Genomic DNA, 27,574 nt, shown 5'->3' with positions numbered 1-27,574 from the left:
CACTACATCAAAAACTAATGATGTAATGTATGGTGATTAACATAACAATAAAAAATTTTTAAAAAGAAAAGCATTTTAGAAAATATAAGAACGATTCATGATAAAACTTCTCAGCAAACTAGGAATGGGGGGAACTTCCTTAACTTGATAAGGACTCCAGAAAAACCCTACAGCTACATCATTCTTAATGGCAAGAAACTTGAAGTTTTCTTACTAAGATCAGTAACAAGGGAAGGATGTCCCCTGTCACCACTGTTTTTTAACATCATGCTGAAAGTCTTAGCTAATGTAATAGACAGAAAAAATAAAAAAAGAAAGAAAACGTATTCAGATTGGAAAGGAAGAAATAAAACTGTCTTTGTTTGAAGATGACATGATTGTCTTTGTAGCAAATCCAAAAAACAAAAACAAAAAACCTCCTGAAACTAATAAGTGATTATAATAAGTTTGTAGGATAAAAGGTTAATGCATAAAAATGAATCACCTTCCCAAACATCAACAATGAACAAATGGAATTTGTTCCATGGAACAAAATACCATTTGTATTAGCACCCCAAAAATGGAGTATTTTGTATAGACAAAATACATACAAAAACTATATGAGGTAAACTACAAAACTCTTATGAACAAAATCACTGTAAAACTAAATAAATGGAGATACATTCCATGTTAAACTCAGTTCTTCCCAACTTGATTTATAGATTCCAAACAATCCCAGTAAAAATCCCAGCAAGTTATTTTATGGATGTTGACAAACTGATTCTAAAGTTGACAGGCAAAAGACCCAGAATAGCTAATACAGTATTAAAGGAAAAGAACAAAGTAGGAGGACTGACCCTACCAGACTTCAAGACTTACCATAAAGCTACAGTCTGTAATCAAGACAGTGTGATATCGGTGAAAGAACAGACAAACAGATTAACGGATCAGGATAGAGAGCCCAGAAAAAGACCCACATAAATCTAGTCAAATGATCTTCGACAAAAGAGAAAATATAATGGAACAATGATAGTCTTTTCAAGAATTGGAATCACTGGACATTCACATGCAAAAAAAAAAATACAGACACTGACTTCACTCTCTTCACAAACTGAAGCTAAACATAATTAAAATTAAATTTCTTTTTGCTCCATAAGACACTGTCAAGAGAATGAAAAGATAAGCTACAGAATGGGAGAAAATATTTGCAAAATACGTATCTGATAAAGGCTGTCATCCAAAATATACAAAGAACTCTTAAAACTCAACAATAAGGGGCACCTGGGTATTTCAGTCGATTAAGCCTCCTACTCTTAGTTTCAGCTCAGGTCATGATCTCAGGGTCTTGGGTCATATCAGGCTCCCTGCTCAGTGGGGAGTTGGCTTCCCCTCTCTCTCTCTCTTTCTCTCTCTCTCTCTCTCCCCTTCTGCCCCTCCCCTCCTCGTGCTCTCTCTCTCTCAAACAAATAAATCTTTAAAAAACTCAACAGTAAGAAACAAACAACCCAGTTTTAAAAAATGGGCCAAAGACCTTAACAGACACATCACCAAAAAAGATATACAGATAGCAAATGAGCATATGAAAAGAAGCTTCACATTATACGTCATTAGGAAAATGCAAATTAAAGCAGCAATGAGATACCACTAGACACCACCCACTAGAATGGCCAAAATCCCGAACTCTGATGACATGGAACAATAGGAACTCTTACTCATTTCTGGTGGGAATGTAAAAAGTACAACTACTTTGGAAGGCAATTTGACAGTTTCCTATAAAACTAAACGTATCTTACCATATGATACAGCAATAATTATCCTTGGTTTTTACCCAAATGAGTTGATAACTTATGTCTACACAAAAACCTGCACAAGGATATTTATAGCTGCTTTATTTATAATTATCCCAAATGGGAAAAGCAACCAAAATGTCCTTTCAGGTGGATAAACTGGTATGTCCAGATAACGGAATATTATTCAGTGCTAAAAATAAATGAGCCAGCAGGCCATGAAAAAGAAAAAAAAGAAGAAAATAGCAGGAGGGGAAGAATGAAGGGGGGGAAATCGGAGGGGGAGACGAACCATGAGAGACTATGGACTCTGAGAAACAAACTGAGGGTTCTAGAGGGGAGGGGGGTTGGGTGATGGGTTAGCCTGGTGATGGGTGTTAAAGAGGGCACGTTCTGCATGGAGCATTGGGTGTTATACGCAAACGATGAATCATGGAACACTGCATCAAAAAGTAATGATGTAATGTATGGTGATTAACATAACATAATAATAAAAAAAATACACAGAGGAAATTCAAATGCATATTACTAAGTAAAAGACACCAGTTTAATCATAAGGTAAGTCTACAAAATATCTTTTCCTTCTACTCTTCTAAATTACTGGCTGGGGCCCCTGTAACAAAAGATAGATTAACAAGAGAAAAGCATATAAATTTATTTAATATAAATATTATGTGACATGGGAGCTTTCATAAGGAAATGAAGACCTGAAGCAGCAGTAAACCTGAGCATTTTTATGCTAGGTTTGATGAAAAGTAGAAAGTTGTGAGAAATGTTAAAAGACAAAGGATATGAGCTAATTGTAGTAAACTGGGAGAAAGTAAAGCCCATACAGATTCCTCTCTGTATTCCTCCACCTTCAGAGAGAAGAATTTTCCTTTCCTCTGGGTATAGGGAGGCACCTTTCACATGAGGGTCTTATAACCTGCTTCAGGAGGTCAAAGGTATTTCTTGCACCTGCCGTTTCTCAAATTCCTCCAACTTTAAATATTCAATATGCCGAGGTGCCATATTTTGGAGTAGTATGTCCTGTATCTCCTCAATTCCTGCTATATGACTTTCTAGAAAAGGCAAAAGTATAAAGACAGTAAAATGGGGGTGCCTGGGTGGCCCAGTCGGTTAAGCATCTGACTCTTGAGTTAGGCTCAGGTCATGATCTCAGGGTTGTGAGATCGAGCCCCATGTCAGGCTCCACAATGGGCATGGAATCTGCTTAAGAATCTTTCTCTCTCTCCCTCTACTCCTCCTTCCCCTTTCTCTGAACTTTCTTAAAAAAAAAAAAAAAAAGGTAAAATGATTAGTAGTTGCTAGAGAGTAGTGGGAGAGAGGGATGAATAGGCAGAATATTGAGGACTTTTAGGGTAATGAAACTATACTGTATGATACTACAATGGTGGATTCATCTTTCCAAACCCACAGAATGCACAATACCAAGAGTGAACTGTAAGAGAAACCAGGTACTTTGGGTGATGTGTTCATGTAGGCTCATCAGTCATAACAAATGTACCAACCATTCTGGTACAGGATGTTGATAGCAGAAGAAACCCTGCCTGCATGGGGATAGTAGCTATATACGAACTCTGTACTTTCTGCTCGGTTTTGCTGTGAACCTAAAACCCCTCTTTAAAAATAAAGTCCAAAATTAAAAAAAAAAAAAAAGTCGTTGCACTTAAAGGAGTTTAAACAGAATACTTAAGCAAATAGTATGCTAAAGAATTAGAACAAATGTGCAAAAGCAAAAGCAAGCTTGAGGCTAAGAAGTCAGTCATGTTTCATCAAGACTCACATTGGCCTTGGCTCTTGGAGGTGAGGACTAAATGACTAAAGCCACTGAGTGTGAGGTTAAACCGCTGAATCTTATCTCAACTTTAAGTTAAAACAAAACCAAAAAAAGAGTTCAATTTTTACCTTTCTATCTATTTTAACAATCTCCACGCTAGTCAGAATTTCTATTGCTTTGTACAGCTGGATCAGATATGCAGCAATGCAGTGGGGCAAGGGGGAAGCAGAATGGCTCAAGTCCACCCCAGGTTCAGCACTTGTCACCTCTGGTCTGAACTCGGTCACCCTCCTGGTTTATCTGCTTCCATTGTTCTGCAGCCCTCCACACCAAACCACCTTTGTTCTTCTGCCAGAATGATCTTGGAAGCCCAGATCACTCTCCTCTGCTATTTGCCACAGACTGAGCTAGCATGAAAGAGAAGCTTCTGGATTAGGAGTAAACTGTGCAGCTGCCTGGGAGAGGCTAAGAAACTGTTCCCAAACCCAGGATTTGGAAGGAATCTCTCATAATTCAGAAGGGACTTCAACCTCAGTATGGTGTACAATCTAACTCAAAAGAGCCAACAATGAGGAACTTCACTCATTTACATTTATACTAATGGCACTATAAGCATTTTCATTCAGCATCATTTGCTCACAGGACAATTTGCAATTGCTTGCCTCCCAGTAGTTAAGATTAGATGCTAATACACCGTGACAATGCTTTTCTTTGTGACAGGTCATGCATTGCCCCTCCCCCCATCTCTTTGCCTGTGACTTTCTGTGTTTGTGCCTCAGGATTTAGTAACTCCTGTATCGTCATCTTCCTGCCTCTCTGCCAATCCACCAATTCCTTTTACACATTTTTGCTATTTCCCTCTTCTTCAGAGATGGCATAAAATTCTAAGTTGACTTTTCTCCTTATTCCTTTATCATTCCCATGGGTTTCACTGCAAAAAAAAAAATCACTATCTTTCTACGATTCACCTCTCTATTCTATTCCCATCTCTCTTTTTCCTTCTTTTTCACTTTCTATTTTTTTTAAAGCGACGAGATTTTTTTAACACCAGATAGGAACTTCTTATAAATGCTAAAAGAACATACCACTCTTAAGTTCATGAATTTCTTGACTCCTATGAGAAACTGTAGCCACGGAGGGATCACTGTGGTTTTAAGTCAGGTGTCATTTCTTTCAGACATAAAAGAACATCAAGTGGAGGGAGGGGCAAGTCACTAGAAAGAGAGAAACATCTAGAGCCAAGTTCCATTTGAGGAAATACAGGAATTCCAGATGTAAGATAGGAAGCATGAAATTACCTGGAATCCTTAGGCTCAGGACAGATACTGAGGCCTTGCATATGAAGCAATGGACCTGGGGCTTACACTTTTGGTGACGAGAAACCAGCAATGATTTGTAAGAATACAAATTGTTAAGAGGTGTTTTGGGTTTTTTTTTTTTTTTAAGATTTTATTTATTTATTTGAGAGAAAGAGCGCGCGCGCACACACACATGGGAACACACAAGCAGGCAGAGCGGCAGGCAGAGGGAGAGGGAGAAGCAGGGAGCCCTATGTGGGGCTTGATCCCAGGACCCTGAGATCATGACCTGAGCCAAAGGAAGAAGCTTAACCCACTGAGCCACCCTGGCGCCCCTGTTAAGAGTTTTTATTTGCTCCTGATCTTTGAATCTCTACCCTTATTTTTCATCAAAGATTTACAGTTCCTCAACTGTAAATTTTTGTATATGGGTGCTTTTAGTAACATTATCACCATGTTTAGGCAAGGAATTTGAAGGGAATTTTTTGATCTATTCTCAACTTCCTGTTCTTTTCAGGGGAAAAAATGCTTGATGAACAATTAGAGTTGTATTAAAACCTTGTCTGTATTCTGACTTAAACCACTGTAAAAAGAATAAAGATTTGTTTTTAAAGCAATCCGGGAAATGTGAATGTAGCCTATACATTAGATGATAGTGAGGAATTTTTACTATTGTGATGTGTGATAATGGCAAAATTGTTATTTAAAAAAATCTCTCTATCAGTCAGACAGCATAATAAAGCTTTCATGTAAGAAGTAAGACACATGATATCAAAGATATGCTTTAAGGCTCTGTAACTCCTCCAAAGCTAAAACAGGAATCTATGAAGTTGCAAAAAAAAAAAAAAAATTATCAATCATTTCTGAGTATGATTGGTAGGGGTGCCTATTCTCTAATTTTATGTGTTACATAATTTCCAAATATAAAGTGAAAAATTAAAACCAAATTCATTCGAAGTAGTCAAGGAACTAAATACACAACAAAAATAAATTTGGCAGCCAGGTGAACAAGAAAAATTAGAAATTAAACTTATTTTTAAATGCTTTCTAAAGAGTTAAATATAAACAGATGTTCCAAAATCATTTAAAATGAAGCAAAAAAAAAAAAAGAAAGAAAGAAAAAGAAAATCTTAAAAGTCTCATAGAATTTATTCAGAATTAGGACCCTAGGCAAACATCAAAATAAACATGATGTGTAAGAGATAATTTCTAGAAGAATAGTCATTACTCTTCCCTCATACACTTTCCAAGTTCAGTCACATTTGGTAAGAACCTTGATGTACTCATTTGCATAGAACCACTAAATGTTAGACCAGGAGAGAAATTTAGAAATCATTCTTATCTCACCTATGTTCTACGGGATATTATTTTGAGCTACCATTACAAATTGTCAAGCTCTCAAATTTCAAGGTGAGTAGATTAACAACATACTGTAATTTCAAATTATGCAAGGGACTGATATTTGTTTTAGAAACCATGCCCCTCTCTGCAAAAATAATAACCGCTAATAATCACCAACGGCGTATACTTGAATACTTCCATCTAAGGAGTTGAAGTAATCATGAACTTTATTTTGGCCTTAGACATTTCCAAACCATACAAATCTTAGAATTTGTATCACTACTCTACTACCAATCATTCCTATTATTCTACAAATTAATTATGAGTTTGAAATATGCTACCTTAAGACAAAATGCTTTTGACACATAATTTAGTTCCTGGCAAAGGCCAACATCTATGCTGAATATATCTAGTGTCTAATGTGGAACTCTTAAGGAGCTGTCAAACTGCTGCCTGGTGGCCAAATCTGACCGACCATCTGTTTCTGTAGAGAAAGTTTGACTGGAACACAGCCACACATACTCACTTATCTGTTATCTCTGGCTGTTTTTACACTACAACGACAGAGTTGAGACCGTAGGCCACAAGCCCAGTAGGTATCATTTAGCTTTCTACAGACAAAGTTTACTAAACTCTGGTTTAAAGCATGACTCTCAAATGCCAATGTCAGAGTCAATTCCCCCAAAAACTACCCTAATACAGAGATACAGAGAAATCCTTGTTGAGTTGCATAAATATGAGGAAAATAACCATACTGATGTATATTCATAATGATGACTCTATTAGTGAATTTTGAAGGAATTTTTCGTTTTTCCCTTACCACGGAGAACAGCAGCACCAGGAAGTTAGCAACAAGGATTATTTCTAGAAAAATATTCCTGTCTGCCCATGATTTCCATATTTTCACCACAACATTGGTGATAAGTCAAGAAAGACAAAAATAAGTAAGATCCATAAATCTTTGAATTCTCAATCTGAAGCCTACTACTGCCATAACTACGGTTTCTGAGTCAGAGAGAAAAAGAAAATGGGAATATTTCTCGAGGATATTATTTATGTCTAGATAGGCAAAATAATTTGATTTCTGAGATAAAAGCAGAAGAATCAATCTCTTTAACTCTTTTCTCCTGGCCTTATCATCACTCCTTATGAGCAATCTTGAACACTGTGCTTTGCTCACTGCAGTCCTCTTTAAACTTCATACAGGGGTATCAAGGAAGTTTAAATACAACTGAAGATACATTTTTCATGGATTTGTTTGCTCAAAGAAAATGGATGAAATCCAATGATCAGAGAACTTATGAGAGACAATTTTTGAATTTCAACCTTAAACGGTCTGTGGAGTATGGGATTTCAATAACATCAGGGTGGTCATAAGAAACGTGGCCAGGCCATCATGACATTGAGATCCATGAAGAGTATGATTTTATCACAGCAGAAACTTGAGTCTATTTGGGTTTTGGTATTTTTTGAGGAGACCTGTTATAAACATCTATCAAACTAGCTGTATGTTACAGGGGAAAACAAGACTTCCTCTAGAGATAAAGCATCAGTCAAATAGAATAATATTCATGAAAGAAATATGAACACGCTCCTTATTAAAAAGGTGTTTTTTTTCCCTCTAAAACTTTAAGGATAAACCATAATGTCTTACAACATGTTAACAGAAACCTTCAGAGCTCATTTCATATAGGACTTGTTTAATCAGTGAGTCAATTAATATTGAGGCTACAGTCAATCATCAATGTTTCCGTGGTAAATAAAAGAATCACAGAGTTCTTGTCATAGAAGTCTTTGGCTCTAACCAGCAAAGGAACAGTTGCATTAAATCTCATTCTAAATTTATACTTAGAGCCTAAGTGCAACAATCATAATAATGGCATACCTCCTAAATCTTTTTTGAAGAGATGTTTCAAAAATTATGCTATGTTCTCCTATACTTGTGGCAACTTCCTTAACTACTACACTAAAAGTTCTTTTTACTACTGCAATGACCAAACTTTATGAAAAGATACAAGCTGGATTTTGCCATTTCAATGCTCTTTACAAAGAAAAATTGGTAGTCAACTTTTTTTTTTTTTTCCAAACAGAAGTAATGTGGATTTCCCAGATGCACCGAAGCCTACTTTTATTTTTGAAATGTGTTATAAAAATCAGGGGTTTTTTTTGCAAAGACAGTAATGTTATTTTTTTTTAAGATTTTATTCATTTATTTGACAGAGAAAGACACAGCGAGAGAGGGAACACAAACGGGGAGTGGGAGAGGGAGAAGCAGACTCCCCGCCGAGCAGAGAGCCCGATGCGGGACTCGATCCCGGGACTCCAGGATCATGACCTGAGCCGAAGGCAGTCGCTTAACCAACTGAGCCACCCAGGCGCCCAGTAATGTTATTAATACATTTAAAAAAAAAGTTTATCTATTGCCTAGTTGATAGGAAAGATGTATTCTAAATTTGCATAGCATATCTAAGCAAGTAGTACTAAGCAAGTACTAGTCAGAGGCCCCTTCTTTGCTTTTATATAGAAAACTTTAATTTGGAGAAGTGTATTAAATTTTTTTTGATTAATTTTATTTTTTGAAAACATTTTTTTGTTGAGAAAATATGTGTTCTTAATATATTGGAAATCTTGTGGCAATACATACTCGCTGGATTGTTTTAATCCCTATTTTATTACTGATGGCAATTGATGAAAGACTCTTAACAGATGAAAGATGAGACAACAGCCAAGAAGAAAGAGTTGGAGACAATAAAGTCTTGGAACTCATCTTGTGCTCAACTAGCACAGTTTCAACAAGTGACATAAAGAGTGCTGGAGATCCTTATGTATTTAAAAATGCACTGGTGACAGTGCTAATGGACTGTCAGCTGGCTGGAAATGGAGAGTCAAATCCTGGCAGCAGGAATATGAAGGAGAAGTGAGGGGCAGAGTTAAGCCCATAGAGCCTATCTCATACGTGAGAGATAAGGTTTCATTTACTGTTGTACATTAAAAAAAAAAAATTCAGAAATAACTTGGATTTGAGTTATAGCTTGCTGAAGGCTTTTATTTTTTTAATAATTTTTAAAGATTTAATTTACTTATTTGAGAGAGAGAGAGAGAAAAAGAGAGAGAGAGCACACAAGTGGGGGGAGGAGTGGAGGGAGAAGCAGACTCCCCACTGAGCAGAGATCCTGATGCAGGACTCTCCTGGGATCATGATCTGAGTGGAAGGCCAACGCTTAACCAACTGAGCCAGCCACCCAGGTGCCCCAAAAGGCTACTTTTAAAAAACAGTTATCGGGACACCTGGGTGGCTCAGTCGGTTAAGCGTCTGCCTTCGGCTCAGGTCATGATCCCGGGGTCCTGGGATCGAGTCCCACATTGGGCTCCCAGCTCAGTGGGAGCCTGCTTCTCTCTCTCCTCCCTGCTCATGCTCTCTTCTCACTATCTCTGTCTGTCTCTCTCTCAAATAAATAAATAAAATCTTTTTAAAAATAAATAAATAAATAAAATAAAAACAGTTATCCTTGGGGCACTTGGGTGGCTCAGTCAGTTAGGCAGCCGACTTCTGATTTTGACTCAAGTCATTATCTCAGGATTCTAGAATTGAGCCAAGTCTGGCTCCATGCTCAGTGGAGAGTATACTTCAGGATTCTCTCTCTCTGCCCCTCCCCCTGCTTGCTTGCTCACACTATTTATTAAAATAAATAAATAAATCTTTAAAAAAATTACCCTCATTAATAAAACCTGCAGAAGTTTAGTGGGCAGGTAGACATGTTAAAAGTATAAAGTTTGTTTGTGTAGTATTGTGAAATGAAAATAAAATACTTTTTCTCTTCCATTCTGTAGCTAGGTTACATATGAATTATCCAAAGATTTAGGCCAGCAATTTTTGAGAACTAAAGAACTACAATTTGCCATACAATTAAAAACCATTATTTCAGATATGAAACAACCTAAAACTGGAGCTGAATTTCATAAAGCCTTCCCTCATGGCAGAGGTATGATTCATACATTCTGCAAGGAGAGAGGAGAAATTTTATCTGATGTATGTTAGTGGCTACAGTTTTGCAAGCATTAATTTTTGTGATTTTTGACTATCAGCGTATCACTATTTTGCCATTTATTACAATCAACAAAACATTCAAATGACCACAACCTTCCAATAACTAGCTGGACTTTAGAAATTGCAGAAAGCATCAACTAACTTTACCACTAAGCAAAATAGCAAATAACAAAATTGCTGGATTTTAAGAAACAAAAATATGAATATTTCATGATGGTAGCAGTCTATAAGATATTACTCAACTAATGCTAAGGTGTGTCACATGAATAAACATCAGTGATGCTGACAAGTTTATATGTATCTACCTGCCAAGCACCTGAGAATACTAGAGAATAGAGTGTTGTAGGTAGACATAAAGTTTACCAGTACTCTGAAATTTTCATTTTAACCACTTGTGTAAAACTTTCCCTTTACCAAAGTATTCACCATCACTGCTAGGGAGCTATGAAATTGATTGGATTAACACCTCCCTTTTCCACTTTTTTGGTGACTGTGGTGACTGTCAGATGGCTAGAAATGAACAGTCAAATCCTGGCAGCAGAAATATGAAGGAGAAGGGAGGGGCATAGAGTTAAGCCTATTAAGTTATCTGGGTTTTTGTTTTTTTTTTTTTTTTTTTTTTGAATTAATGGAGAAGTGAATGTAATGAGCTTTTGCTTAATTTGGGACATTCTCAATTTTTATCGCCTGGATTGTACACCTCATATATCTGGCACACAAAAAAAGTATCAGCAGAACAGAAGCAATTCTGTTGGTACTTTAACTGTCTAAATATAACCCATTAATCTTAGTATTTACCTGAAAAGGATATATTACAGGGAAAAGCCATTGATTTGCTCTAGAAACCTTCATTAAAGGACTGTCAACTCAGTTGTCATTCTCAGTTCTCGTGTCAAAAGTAGAATTTCTTTAAAGCTCTAACTACATTCTTTGGCAAAGCTTAGTAGGCAGATGCCAAGTCTACATTTGATTCCTATATAACTGGAAAAATAACATGGAAAAACACTGCTTCCATTTATCTTGATCAAGTATCACTCATTTTTGACAAAATAAAGTATAATCTTAACCAAAAGAGAAATTAAAGGACATTGAGAGACCTGTTAGAAGTTAGAATTTTAAATAAAATTAGCTTCAACAACAGGGCACACTAATAAGGAGAATTTAGGACAATACTTCAAATAACGATCGTTGAAGATGTAAGGAACTAATTTGATCACATCAAGTAAGTTCTGCTAGTGCAGACTAATGAACTCACAGAGTATTGGGCTTGGAAATGCTGAAAGCTGAGTGGAATAGGAGCTCCAAAATATAGGATAGATAAGAATTAAAAAATATTTAGCTTACAGAATTTAAGAATGGCATCAATTTAATAAGAATTCTGTCTGGGTGCAGGGTGACCATGTGATTATTAACAAAATAAAGTGTGTCAGTTTTTTCTGGGCAACTGCTTTTCCAGAATTGCTCTGGACCCTGCAATGACTTTGAACTCTTTAGGTTTTATTGTTTCCACATCTGTTATTTCTTTTGGGGGTTACTTCTTGCCTTAACCTTTTCATTCTCCACTTAACGGAGAGATTACTGCTAACTCCCACAGACAACTGAAGCTTTGGTGATCTTCTTCTCTGGTCCCAGTAGCTACCACTGACATTACCATGCCCACTGTTATCTGCTTCATGGCTGTTTCCATCATTCCACCACACAGTCCCGCCCCTCTGCCTAGTATGAGTATTTATGATCAACAGCTATCCTGTTATACATCACTCCAGCCAACTTTACATAGTTTATTGTATTCTTTCTTCAGCTCAAAGTTAGGTTGTCAATAGCCATCGCTTCTTAAAAGTCAGTGTAGTAAATATCTTCCTGTCCTGTTCTGTCTTCTCGCTCATGTCAATTTACTGCATTGTCCGCAAAGTTCTCTGAATTTGGTACCACATGGGAAGATGAATATTAGAGATGTCACGGAGTTCTCAGTGACTAAAATCTATCTCAGTTTAGTGGGGTTCAGAGTGGAAAAAAAAGAAATGGATGGCAGCTTCAGTCCAGCAAGGGCAGGTATGGGAAAGATAAGCAACTCAGAATGAGCCCTGGCCATTATGTGGGACTGGACAGTTAGAAAGGCCATGGTCATTATCACCTTAAATAGCCAAGACACAACAAATCATACAAACATAACTGTGATAAGCAAAACTTAACTCCTTGACAAACTGGATCATCAAGCTTCAGATCCAGGAGGAAGATTCAAAAAATGATGTTACTAGCACCAAGGATACATCCAATACAGTTGCACTAAAAATGCTCTTGCCTAGTTGGAGAAAGTCATACTCTCTCATCATTTCCAAAAATATATACATGAATATTATATATGAAAGATAAATAATATATGTAATAAATATATATAAATATGTATATAAAAGATAAATTTCATTTGGGATTAGTCTGGTGTTTGGGGGCTCCATTGTCCCATGGGTACACTGGGTCATAAATTATCTATACCGTCCTGATAAAACACAAAAGTATTCCTCAAATTATAAAGGACTCCATTCTCAGTGATCTAGTCAGGTTCTGAGTTGAGAGTGGAAGGTCATTAACTGGTACTTTCCCCCATGCTTTTTCTAGGGTACTCAAACAAGCTTTTAATTATAATCTCATTCTCACAAACATGACAACATCAGGGAAAACAAGGCAGAGCTTATTTGGTAATCCTGATTGGCTGAAGACACAGATGTTTTGTTATTTTTTTACATCTGGTACAACCACATCTACAAGGAGAATAAAATGTGTTCTCCTTCATCTGGGACTAATGGTAGAACTAAAAATTTACTGGGACTCAGACTTCAACGTGAACACAGTAACAGTTGTTTCTATATAGATCTATTCTTGTTTTACCCACTTCTCTTTGTTTGGAGCAATTGGTTTTGAATTAGTTTTAAACAAATTATCTTTTAAAATATATTTTAATAATATAAAAGGGGTTCTTTCTGGCATTTTGACCCAGCAATGTTACGGGCAGAATCCTAGGATTTATAACAGAATATTCAGGTATTTGTTCCTACTCAGAGTCCTGCTCTGGAGATTCTTGAGAGCAACAGCAACTTCAACATTATTGTCAAAAATATGTTCTCCAAGCTCTCTCAAATAAACAAGGAGGGATCAGAGTATTCTACGTACATGAATAATTTGAAAACAGCAAGTTCGGGAATGGTTAATGTTAAGATCTATCATTAACTACTGTCTGGGAGTAGAGAGAGATTACTGATTAGACATGCCTACCCATTAACTTCAACACTGTATTTTACCCATTAATTTCAACACTGTATTTTCTTATTTTACTGACACTACTCCATAGCTAGAAGTGAAGTGTTAATGTATTACACCTCATTGAGTATAAAGAGCAGCCGCATGGTATTTCAAAGTCTGTTTTAAAAGCGTACACTCTTACCTCTATCAAGCAATGTTGTAGCCAAATATTAGGAGAGCAGCCTGTGGATTGGACATTTTCCTTCTGTTCAGATTTACATTTTTAAAGGTTAACAGCTTAGTTAAATTTACTGTCCCAAGAAAGTCCTTACTAAGTATGAAGAATGGCTTGGAGCATAGAATGCTTAGTTATAAGAACCAAAAATCTCTGTAGAACAGAAATTGAATGGAGAGAGTTTCTTTCCAACATCAGACTTTCAGAAAAGCTTAATGATTGAAAATGGGGGATTTATATGGAAATCAGTAGGATACTTTGAACTCAGTATTATGAAACTTCCAGAGATTTGTTCTTGTAAATACTTAGCACAATCTACTATGATATATGAATTTAAGGGCAAAAATTTTACCAATTTCTTAGACTCTTAAAGTTAGAAATTCACATTATGAAACTGAATTTCTCTCTTGATGCAAAAATGCCTCCTGCCTTTCTGAAAGAGAAGCACTTTTCCTCTTCTTGGCCACCACTAATGTTTTCTATTTCGGAACTTAAGTAATTTAAAGTTGTTCCTCACATTGCTCCAAAACTCACCATCTCTACTCCTGTCCACAGGAATAATACAGCACCGGTGTTTTCTCTCTTCCATATGACAAATTAAATATTTAAGGCAACTCCTTTATTATTCATAATGTTATTTCGCATATCCCATAAAGCCTTCCCCTTTTGGTCACTGTGCTAGGGACACATACTAGTTGGTCAGTGTCTTTCTTTACATGTTCTACATCATATTATTAGCGCAAAATCATCTTATGATTAACAAAACCACCATCAGTTTTTCATTTATACCATTACCATGGCAAGTCTTCATTACTTTTCATTTGAGAAGTTATTTAAATGCGAACATTTATATCCGTTACATTTAATTGTCATTGCCTACCTTATCCACGGTCTCTGCTGAGCTGACTCTGCATCATGTGATTCCCATTCCTGACCACAATCAACTGGGGTAGTTCCACACCCACCTACCCGAGAACAGTCTTTTTATTGAGTATTCAAGGACAGGTTTCTTTGGTGACCTATATCAAAAAGATGAGAAGAGCTGATTAGTCATCTCCAGAATTAAAACAAAGGATATCTCAGAGTATGATATGAATATCAGTGGCAGCATACAAAATTAGTTTAGGTGGTATATATGATTTAAACAAAGAATGTTAAGCATGTTTGTTTACATATGTATTAGTAAAAACAAGCACATCAAACCCATTATTTTATAGACAGTGATTGCTTGGACCAAGAAAAAAAAAAGGAATCAATTTAAAGCTGGTTAAAGGAAAAAAAAATACTAATAAAAGAGCCCTAATAAAAACAAATGAATGGAACATATTTTGAAGCCAATTCCCTTGAGATCAGTTTTACTACAAAATATATCTAGTCACCCTTTCCAACAAAATACACATTCAAATGTTATAATCATGTGTTCCATATCTCCTTTAGTCACTGATAAATTGGGCAATGAGATTTATAGCAAGAAAAAAAAAGGAAACCAACAATTATTGGTGCATATTTTCTTTAGACAAAGTCCCACTCCTTACGGATTAGTTCCAGCAAAGCCACGCCAATCTACCACCTGTTAGACTTCCTAATTCGATGTCTGTGTTACCATGGTTGTTTCTTTTTTCAATTCCCCTTTTTGGCGTTTTAGAATCATGCCTATTTTGTTGATTCTCCAGGAGTCTATGAATATATGTGCAGTTTCTGCAGTAGAGTGCTATTATTTTTTAATCGTACAGAAGATTGTAGTTGAAATTCTGTTATCACTGTACAATTGATTTCTTCATACAAAGGAGAGAGGTAAAGGTGAAGATAGAAATATCAAAAGACCTAGGAAGGTGAATCCTTGGTGAATCATTGACACCAGGAAAGACATTAAAAACCCAGTCATGGCCCTTTAAAAAAATCAAACTCCATCACCTTTCTGCAATGAAGAAATGTGGAACAAAGTAAAGAAATAGGCTTAGGATGCGGCAGATGTGGGGTTCAAGTTCAGCTGCTACCTAAACAAACTGAAGCATATCATTTGCCATTCTTGTCTATAAAACGGGAAACTGCATGTCAAGTGCCAGGGGCAAATTAAACCCATCCAGTAACTACTAAGTACTACAGACAACACTGTATTATTCTTAATTCAGAAAAACATTCATATCAGATTTTGAGAATAAACTTTCATGACTCATAGAAAGCATTATTTTTTACTAGCATTCCTTAATAATTAAAAAGACAAAAACATTGTATCAGTGGAATTCACTTTATATAAAGCTTACGAATGCTCCAAAAGTCACAGAGAATTCTAGTGTGTTCTATTTCATTGTTTCTTATTTCTATCTGAAAAAGACATTATTTTTTTTTAACCTGAAAAAGACCACTCTTTTTAAAAATCATTACCCTGGTAAAAACTTACTTCGATTAAAATGAGATTAATTAAAACTGTTGTAATTCTGATTGCTAGGCATTCATAGTTACAAAATTATAAGGTATAGATACTTAAGGTAATCTTTCTGAGTATAATATAAAATTGGACTAGTTTTATTTCTCCCCAATTAAATCCAAATTCTTTAGGGCACTTAGTCTAAGATATCTGAATGAAAATTGTTGGCCTTTTCACTTTAATAATTTTCACCACTAGTCTCTACCTATATGCAATTTTAGAGTTAACATCAATGAAATAATTTATACTCAAACGCACTTAGAAAGGGAAAATATGCAGCAATAAAATTTTAATTTGCATTCCTTGTAGGCTAATACACAAGGAAAATCTGATAAAGAGAATGACGAGGAGTAAAATAGGATATTGTTTTAAATATAAAAACAGAACTGGATTTTTTTGTTAAGGTTTCCTTCTAATTAGATATTGTCACTACAGTAGACAAGTTTAGAGTACGTCCCTCTGCAGTGTAGGAATGTGAAATGGCAGCGCAATTTCAGGGGAGTGCATTATAATTAGAAAATCCTTGGTGAATCGTTGACATCAGGAAAGACATTAAAAACCCAGTCATGGCCCTTTTAAAAAAATCAAACTCCATTAAATGGAAACCCTGAGAAAAATCCGTGAACTCAGTCACACAGGTAAAATAAGGAGATTGAACTGGTCAATATTTCACAGCCCTGTGTGCTCAGCTATCTATGATTTGTTTTAGGAACAGTGACCCTGATGGCTGGAAATTGAAAGATGGACACGCCTGCATATATAGTTCCTGACCGTGTGCTATCCGACAAGTACTGCTGGCTACACAACCAGAAGCCATGCTTGAGGACGGATTACCACTCACACAATGCAGGTGGCTTACACTGCTCCCAGAGGGGACATACAGTACACACCATACACATAGTACAGAGAATAGACTATATAGAATGTAGTGTATGGAGTATAAGTAATTCAACCATGTGAAAACACAAACTGTCAAGTCATCTCAGACTATCCCACTTTTCTGCTTAAAATTCTTCAAGGTTTATCTCACTCAAAATAAAAGCCCAAGTTCTTCCAGTGATCTACGATGCTACGGTAGGGTTCCTCTTAGCTTCTCGGATCTCCTCTCCTACCATTCTTCCCCTTGATTGTTCTGTGTCAGCCACACTGGCATTATTCTGCAAACTCAGGAGAAGAGCTAGTGTTTTAGGACCTTTCCATGTGTTTTCCCTTGCACCTGGAATGCTCCTTTTCCCGGACAGCCATGTGGCTTGTTCCCTTACCTCAGGTTTCTGCTCCAGTACAACCTAACCAGCTTGGCCACCTCACTAAAAATTAAACAGCCCATTGCCCAATTTACTCCTTTCTTGCTTCACTTTACTCCATGGCACTTACCACTTCTTACATACTATATTTTTTACATATTTGTTTATTGAATGTCTTTCCCCCACCAGAATTAAAGCTCTATCATGGCATGGATGCCTACAAGAGAAACTGGGACAAGTTAAGCACTCAATAAATACTTGTTGAATAAGTAATTGAAGAATGAATGAATAAAAGTATTCATTTATCTTTTAATCACATCTCCTATTATAAGAAACTCATAGAGTGCTAGTTTTTTGTTGGTTTTTTTTAATGTCCAGGGTGAATAAGACATGGACTCTGTTCAAAATACTTACGATCCAGTAGAAGAAACTAATCATCTTTATAAATAACATAAATATAGTATAGAGAATGGTAAGTATTTGAATGCTGATGAGGTCAATAAGACAGAAAAAAATATTGCATCCAGCTAAAGAAATCAGGGAAGCTTCCTGGAAGAGATTGCATTTAAGATGGTTTTTAAAAATAAAGAGGATTTAAGTATGTCCATATAAAAGGGTGGGGAAAATAGAAAACTATAAACAAAGACTCAAATCTATGTGGTCATGGAGCATAAGTAACATTAAACTTTACTGCTTAGCTGCAACATTAGATATATAAAGACAAACACAGAAAGACGACTGGAAAGGTAGAGTCAAACTCTGAACATTCCCATCAAAGACACGTCATTTTAATAATATTTATTGCTACTTGAATATAATTGTTTTGATCCTTGCTTGGGCCTTGGACTTTATTATTATGCTTTGTCTTAACTACATTTGCAGTTTTACTTTCTTCTGGGAAAGAGTTTGGCAATCCGTAAGAAGTCCAAGGTTTTATGGACTCTTTGGGTAAGCTACAAATTCCCCTTCTTTCTATCTCTTCTCTTTCTTAGATCCTTTGTCTGTCTGATGGATCAAGGTGCCACGCTGTGTTCTGCACCCCTAGATGCTCAAAATCTTACCTGCTTTCAGGGCAGTTTGAGGCAGGTGAAAGTAGTCAGCATCAGAGAGATAGTTTTATAGGGAGCTTGTAACCAGGAGAAATTAGATCCAAACTAAAATCCATTTATGGCTAACAATGCTTTGGGTCATGCTTTGGGTGGTTTTATTTTTTATTTATTTTTTTCAGGTCTCCTTTACTTTTCTCTCTAAAGGGTAAATTATGTATTAAAATCAAGTTATTAGCATTATCTATTATATCTTAATTACTGATAGTAATGATTTACTTAAAAGGCTTATTTTTAAAACATTTCTATTTTTGCCCCTTACCTTTATTTCTTAGTTAGAGCTAAACTGGAATGCAATTTTTCACTCCCCCTCACAGGTCTTCATTTTTCTTTTTGCTGTATCTCATCTGGTCATTTTAAAATCTTGTCAGTCCTACGCATTTTTCCTTGCTTTGAATCCTTTTTTAAGCCCTTAACGTATTTAAATGTCTTACTAGGAAACTTTTAGTTCTCCCCCCACCACACACCTTGTTACATCTGTAACTTTAACCCTGTACATTGTTTTATTTCAATAGTAATCTTATATTCGCTATTCTCTTTCCTTCCTTTTACTTTTTAAAGATCTTGTGAAAAAGATTTTTTAATACAGGTTAACAAGAAGTTCAAATGCAAAGCTGGAAATATTAATAAAAATCAGAACTGTGCATACATGTGGTAAGAGGCTTTCTTAGCTTTCTGCACCCCACATCCCCATCCCTATCCTTATCCCTCACGCATGTACCCATCATACTACCTCTCATTCAGTAGGGAGGGAGAGTGTCCCCAAACATTCGCCGGGAAAAAATCAGGGGACTCATGATTTAATTTTCCCAAGTGTTACAAGCAACCTTCCCTCCCAACCACACATACACAGACACACACACACACACACACACACATTCAGTGATTAATTTTCTTGGGCTACATTGCACACTCTCACCATCCCATCCTACCCTTGCATGAGGAAAACCCATTTTCTCATCCATGGTCTCTGAGATGGACAGCCACATATTGCATATTTAGCAAACCAAGTCAACATTTTTTTATGCTGTGAGTTAGGAGGGGATATTTTGAGTAAGGTCATATCAGAGAAAAGACCTTTAATTGCCTTACTCAGATGGTGGACTCAATGGTGTTGCAACTCCTAATAGATATCCAGGGAAGGAGGAGCAGGAGAGATTCCTCATCCAGATATCTTGCACTAAATTTTAACTAGCATGCCTTTAGTATGTTCTTACCCTCTTTTTGTCCTCACAGTGAGGATTAAGGAAAATCCCCTTTAAATTACAAAATAAACTGTGGTCGGATGTGTCCCTTTCTATGTGGCGCCTTTCCCTTCACAGGGGCTCCTGCGCAGCTCAGAGCAGCTCAGAGGTTGTATACGAGCAGAGCTGACCAACTCGCTGAGCCTCAGGGCACAGTTCAGGCCCATCTTTTAAGACACAGGAAATTATTCTGGGGAGACTTGATTTCTTAAAGGCAATGTAATGAAAATTTAGATGGAAGTCATTTTGATAGTGTTTCTGATTTTATATCATTTTGACCTGGTAGATCTCCTATTCAGTCTCTTTCCCCTGGTTGAGAGGCATTAGTGGTGTTTCCTCCAGATGACCGCACTTCCCCTCAATTTCAAGATGTGCTATCTCCCTCTTCGGCTCTCTGGCTGAGAATCTGATCTACTTGCTACCCTCATTCACTGTTCCATTCTTCGTCATCCTTCAGTTGTTGTTTTTTTTTTTTTATTCTTTTACCACTAAGTCTCACTCCCCACTGACAAATTGGCCTAGAAGGACTTCACATACACACTAAACCTGAATAGAAATGCCCTAATGGGTTCAGAAATACCAGTGTGGGAACAAGTCTTTGTGGCAGTTGAAAAGTCATTTAGCGGGAGGGACCTAAATGGCAGCTCTAGAAATCTACTAGACTTGAAAGGGTCTGTCCCACAATGACAGAATGCATATTTAAAAGGCAGGCCCCTTATATTTTGATATACCTGAGGGGATTTTTTTTTTCTTCTTTTTAACCATTGCAGGTCTCTAAGGAAACTCATTTTGAATAACTTTAGCACAATTGAGAGGGATTTCACATAGTTCTCTAGGCCTCTAAGATCAAATAATTGGAATGAGTATCAGGAATTTGCATAGACTGGAACCTAAGATTCTAAAAGATAGAATAAAGTATCTTTACCCCAAAATGTCTATAGTAGGAGTTTTAATGGTTCAGTTTAAAAGATAGCTCTGAAATAGATGAGGGAGGCAGGAAGGAAAACCTAAAACTTCTCTGAGTGTATTTTAATATGGAAGATTTTTAATTTCTTCAATTTTTTGTTCTCATTTTAATTTCTCCATTATAGTTTCCATAAGAAGCATATGAAATTATCAGGTACTAATATGGTACTAAAATGCATACTTTTTCTTTGTTTTTATTATGTTAATTTTATATGTCCCCCATTACTAATCCACTTAATTTCACCCTTCTCTGCCCTAATTTCCTTATAATCCCTATTCCCCTCTTTGAAAAGCCTGCATTTTCATCCTTGCTTGTGACAGAAGGATGAGCACCTCTCACTAACCAATGTCATTAAAAAAACAAAACGGTCTATAACATCCATTCCCCAACGTTGCACCTCAACATTCTCCCAGTACCTGGCAGAGGAAAAGTGGTTTGACCAGTGTCACTGATGGATGGGTTATGAGTGTCAGGCTTCAGCAAGATTCACCAGCTTCTGACTTTCTTCTGCCCCGAGTGCTCCCCAGTTTGTCTGAGGGGCACCGCAGCTCTGCTGTGAAGACCCACTCACTTCCAAGTGTCCATGTCTCTCTGAAGAGCACTCTGAAGCCCAAAATGGGCCTGTGCCAGGCAGGAGGCGATTTCCTAGAAATCAGCTAAGATTTATTTTGTTTCCTTTCATCACTTGACTCCTGGGGAAGCCTCTGGTGGGAAATTTTGAAGGTCGCCATCCGGTATCTATAGCTCAAGGAGGGCAATTGCACTTTGTAACTGGAAACTTCATCTCAGCTGTAGATTTAAAATTTAACATGAGAGAATGTCTCAAAGTCAGAAGCAAAAAAATTGGGAGATGGGGAATCTTTTGTCATTTACATATTCTCTCCCAACATATGGCAATATCAGTAGATGCCAACTGCAGGCACTCTTAATTAAAAAATTAGATGGTAGATATACAGAAGTATGAAGGTTTTTCTCTAAGCTCAGACATACTCTGTCCGTATGTCCACTAAAGAAAAAAACAGTAAAAAAAAAAAAAAAAAAGAAGAAGAAGAAAAGAGGGGCACAAAAAGCCCAGAGATTGGAAGGTTTTGTTTTCTCTGATTTAATATATTAAAACTCTATATGAACAATCTGTATAAAAGTTTGCAAACTGATAGGACAATGGTGATTTTAGCTCACTCCATTAAAGTAAATATATGTATATTCAGGACCCATTCATTTTCAATCTGTGAAAATTTGCATATTGCTGGGATTATCTTCCTCTTATCGTCTGTTGAAACAAAGAAAATACATCATATAAAAAGAATGTATAGCCAATTTATAAAAAAAAAAACCACTTTCAATCATGTTTAGATGTACTTTTAAACAGTTGACATGTTAATTATCAATCTGTTTAAATATATTAACACAGAACCTCTAGCCAGCAAGCATTTTCCCAGTATAGTTTAGATCGACTGTACTAGAATATTAACACAGTAGTTCCAATAAAATACTCCACCAATGAACAAAATTCACTGATTCAATTTTTCCTCCCCTGAATTAGGCTTTACGGGTTTACTTGAAATTACTGGAGCTTTGTGATTCTGTTGCCTGATGTCTTCCAAAACTACTGGAAAATTATTATCTTTGCAAATATTTCTTTTGTCTTAAACCTCCTTCCCTCTTTTCTGGGATTCCAAGTAAATATATAATAAACCTTAACACCCTGTGTCTCTCACCCTCTAGCTTGTGTTTTCTAATTTTGTTTCTTCAGCTTCATTCTGGATGGTTTCTTTTGACTTATTTTCTGAGTCCTGAATTCTCTCTCCCTCTGTGTCTTGTAGGTCTTTAAAACAAACTTCCTGAGTTCTTAATTTTGGTCACTCTATTTTTCAGTTTTATAATTCCTAGTTGATTCTTTTCTTTAAAATTACAACATTATGGGGCACCTTCGTGGCCCAGTCAGTTAAGCGGCCAGTCTTGATTTCAGCACAGGTCATGATCTCAAGGTCCTGGGATCTGGCTGCATTGCACTCCACAGTCAGCTTGGGGATTCTCTCTCCCTCTGCCCCTCCCCGTGCATGCTCTCATAAATAAATAAATCTTTTAAAAAAATAAAATTATAACATCATGTTACATAGTTTCCAAATCCTTGATAACATGTTTAGGTTCAGCTTTTATTTCCACGAGCACAGGGAATATATTTTTCTCCAATCTGAGCATAGTATTTCCACTATGTGACATCTCTGTGGGTCTTCGTCATCTGTCTTTTGTAGTGGTTCTCTTTCATGTTGTCTCTTCCCCATGTCCCTTATTATCTTTGTGTGCCAGGCATAGCATTTGAAAATTTGCTAGAAGTAACTGGAGGCCTAAAATATTATCTTCCAGAGAGAACTTTCATTTGCTTTCACAGTCCCCTAGAAGCACTAGGTTTCCTGGATCACCTGAGTCCAATTCTTCTGGGCCACCTCCATGACCTGGAGACGGAGCAGCAATCTGTTCCAAGATGGTTTAATTCTGACTCACTCTGCCTCCCTGCTTTGGTTCCCAAATTTAAGTCAGGGATGTTTATCCAGGGACTTCACCTTTAGGGAGCCCTGGACTCTAACTTTTGTCCCTGAAGTCCTGAAACTCTGTCAAAGACTGCTCAGCTCCTCCTCTGGATTAGCAAATGCTCCTGGGCCAAAGCAGTTCCAAATCTCAGGCCCATCTCTCTCGATTCTTTCTTCTCTTATGTTGGTTCAGTTATTCCTCACTATTTAAAACAACTTTCTAAGCCTCTATATTTTTGAATTATAATCAGCAAGAGGGTTAGTTCAAATTACTCAGTCTGACATTACCACAAACAGAAGGGTTTTTCTGATTACTCTTAACCAGGCAGTTTTTAGAACACACGAAATGACTGTACTGATACACGTAAACAACCACATTATTATTTCCACTGGGAATGAAGATGCCGGAGATCAACCAGAAATTTTCCCACCAATCCCGAAATCTGTCCCATCGATCCTGACAGGTAAATGACCTAATAGATATGTGCCATGATTTCCTTATATTTCAAAAATGATGCAATGTTTTATCTTCTTCAGGAGAGAGAATGAATAAAATTAACTAAAATTGCAAGTTTGTGCATTAGGAACAGAGGAGCACCATGGAGAGAAATGTGATAACTTTCCAAGTGGTAGAAATATCTTACGTGAAGTAAGAGTATAAAATATTTCTCATCTCCTTTTTGGAGTACAATTTTCTGGCATTCCCTCCTTTTCTCAAATTCAGGTGATGACCTTGTCTCATGTCTCATGGAGAACACAGATGAAATCGGGTACGAAGGCCTCCATGTTTCCTCTGTCCTATCACCCACTCTCCTGCATCTGTACCCACACGTCCCACCTTGTCGTCTGCTGTTAAGATGGATGAAGTATCTCTGGTTAAGATGGATGAAGTATCTCTGGTCCTGTCAAAAATCAGCACATCCATTTGTGGACTACATTCCCATCTCCTCCCTAAGAAGTCCCTAAGAAGGACTTCTCTCCTAGAATTATTGCTCTCCTTTAATCATTGGTTTCTTTCTCTCCACTAGATCATTTCCACCAATGCCTTCAGATGTGTAACAGAGGTGATATGTTAAATATAATTCATGAACTTTTGACTTTCCCCTTTCTTAGTACATGAAGTTCTTCCTACTCAATCTGAGGAAACCTTTCAGTCTAGAGAATAAATGAGGAGCCAAATTTCTTCACCTCCCATTTTTGTACACTCAGAGCATAGAGAATTAAAATTTAAATAAAGGACACCAAGAAAGAGAGGGGCTGCGAACTAAAGTTTGCCTCTTTCTGGCTCCAGATAGAGGGAGGATGTCACATGTGAGTATCTGAATAGTCCTCTGTCTGGCTTTGATGCAAAGTAGAACACATTAGGATACCACCCACCAACAGTGGGAGCTCTGTGTTTATAACTCAGAAAAGAGACATTCTCTGAGTGGCTCTTGGAACTCAACCAAGGCCTAATTTTGCTAGTTAGGGGGTACAGTGTTGCCAGGCAAAAAATGACCTCAATGTTTAAATATCTGAACATGTCCTCAGCGTGTGGGTGCATGGATGCTGTGTAGGTTCCATGGGGCCTGCCTTGTCCCGCAAAATGACTTCGTAGCACTGGCTGGTCTCCAGCACTGGACCAGAGGGCAGGATACAGAACACAAGGTCTCTGGAAGAGAGTGGAAGCTGAGAGAGTGAGGGAGAATCCTTGGGCTGTGAATAAGGCTGAGAACCCACAAGAGTGAGCAAGTCATGAATTAGAGCAGCTACAGACTTTAGCATGAAATACCTGGAATAAGACATCAATCAGGAGAGAAGAGGGGACCTAACAGGATCTGAGTCTTTGCCTTCACCCGAAGGAGGGAAAGCATTGCCAGTCCTACACCCAAGAGAAAGAAGCCATGCTAGACAGAAGCTGCAGGAGGCAACTTGAAAACCTGAGTACTTTTTCCCTAGAAATCCTTTTTAGGATAATTTAAATAATCAGACTGGATTAAACTTTTTTTCCCCTCTAGCCAGCAGATGGCGGCTAATGAGAAGGCAGGAGTAGCAACAGACAAAATTACTTATTTTCTACACATCAAAATTAGAATGAGTTACATTGTAAGATTCTCTGTTTACTTAGCTTTTAAAAAATGAACTCCCTTAGCCTCCCTTAGATCTCCAATTACCTCGTCAGCTACAACCCCCATTCCTTTCATCTGCAAATCTGTTGAACTAATTTTCTTCCTACTGACACTATTTTCCTCTGCCTCCACTCTCTCTTCACCTCCCCTCTGATTGTTCATCTATCCTCATCACAGCCCCAAAATTCTTGTCAACATCACCAACAAGCTGCAAGTTGCCAAGCAAGACCAATGGGCATTCCTCTGCCCTCGCTTTACCAACCTCTCAGCTCCCTTTGCCACAGATGACCATTTCCTCTGTCATTCTGGGGTTCAGTATTCACTCATCTCTTCTACCTCACTGGATGCTACTTTTCAATCCCTGTTGCTCAGTATTTAACCCAGTCATTCACACTCTTCCTGTGTGACTCTCCCTAAGTCCATAGTGTTTGTACTGTACCACCTATAGGATGAAATCCCCATTCTTCCCTGGAGTTCCAGCACCACAGCCAACCTAACATCTTCACTGAAACATTTATGAAAGATTCTGAAATTCTTGACACCTACTCCCCCAAAACCTTTTCCTCTATTATCTTAGGAAACAACACTACAATTTGAACAAATGTATTAAAAGTCTAGAATAGGGGCACCTGGGTGGCTCAGTCAGTTAAGTATCTGCCTTTGGCTCAGGTCATGATTCCAGAGTCCCAGGATCGAGCCCCACATAGGGCTCCCTGCTCAGCAGGGAGTTTGCTTCTCTTTCTGTTCTTCACCCTGCTCTCGTGTTCTCTCTCTCTCTCTCTCTCACACACACACACTCTCTCTCAAATAAATACATAAATAAAAATCTTTATATAAAAAAAAAAAACCTAGAACAGACATTATGGCTGACTGTGCTTTTTCCCTCACACCTCACATCCAATCCACCAGCAAATTCTTTGACTCTGCTTTTCTAAATCTGTACACTTACTACCATCTCCAAGACCACTTGTTCCCACCCAGACTGACCCATTAAGCACTGAACTTTCTTCATACCCACTCTGTCCCCTACTCAGGATAGCCACAGTAACTGGATGACATTTTCTTTTTCAAGTTTTTTATTTACAGAGAAGTAATACAGCCACATGAGCTTTTGTTTGGTATTGAATAAATACAACATCTATTACAGAAGGCAGTTTGATTATCTTGCCCTCAGAGAGGTGGCCTCCTGTGCAGTAACAATATGAAGTTTAACCAGTATGTGAGGATTGCATTTCCCCACAAGCAAATGCCTATGTAGAAAACCAAGTTCACATATGGATTGTTTCTTAGAGTACAAGAAATTGAGAATAACTTTAAGCATCCTCTGGAAATGGTGTACAGATTTAAAGGAGACACATAGCAGAAGGAGAAAAAAGAAAATGATAAAGTATACCATAAGCACAGTGAATGTTCAACAACTATGTGCTGTTATTTATGATGAAAAGGCTTTCCAATGGGATCAATGCAATGCCCGGTACTGGCATTTTTCTCATTTTTCCAGAGTTGACAGAAATAAAGGAGACATTGAAAGAAAAGTTCGCATAGATTCTGTTGAGCTGAAGAGGGTAGATGGACATCTCCTTAGAAAAATGACAACAGCCCAGGTCATCCATCTCACAAATGTGTATCATTAATCCAACGGAGACAGTGAGAAAGAGCATGAATCAAACCAAATCTGAGGTAAAGTAGAAACAGTGCTGGGCTGGGAGTTACAGAATGAGTACTCAAGACAAATTTCTGGGTGCCTGGGTGGCTCAGTTGGTTAAGCGACTGCCTTTGGCTCAGGTCATGATCCTGGAGTCCCCGGATCGAGTCCCACATCGGGCTCCCTGCTCAGCAGGGGGTCTGCTTCTCCCTCTGATCCTCTTCCCTCTCATGCTCTCTGTCTCTCATTCTCTCTCTCAAATAAATAAAAAAATCTTAAAAAAAAAAAAAAGACAAATTTCTTATAAACAGGCAGTGTGACCTTGAGCAAGTCTTTGAGCCTCTAGCTGTTTATAAGGTAACTGGGCTAGATCAACTTCAAAGTTCTTCTAGTTTGTATCTTCTAGAATTTATAATCTAATCTCACTATTGGAAAGCCAACAGAGGCTGTACTGACTGTGGTAGATTAGTACAATGGTCTTCACAAACAAATAAGGCACAATGCATTTAGATATGTGGGGGAGCCATCCAGTGGAGTTGTTCCCTCACACAGTATGTTGAATCACTGATTATACTTTTAAAATTCCCATTTAGGGG

This window comes from Mirounga angustirostris, unplaced genomic scaffold (assembly GCF_029215605.1).
Source record: "Mirounga angustirostris isolate CCGP_5_RB_7025 unplaced genomic scaffold, mMirAng1.0.hap1 SCAF_10, whole genome shotgun sequence".
NCBI lineage: Eukaryota > Metazoa > Chordata > Mammalia > Carnivora > Phocidae > Mirounga > Mirounga angustirostris.
Note: the sequence above shows the minus strand (reverse complement) of the source record.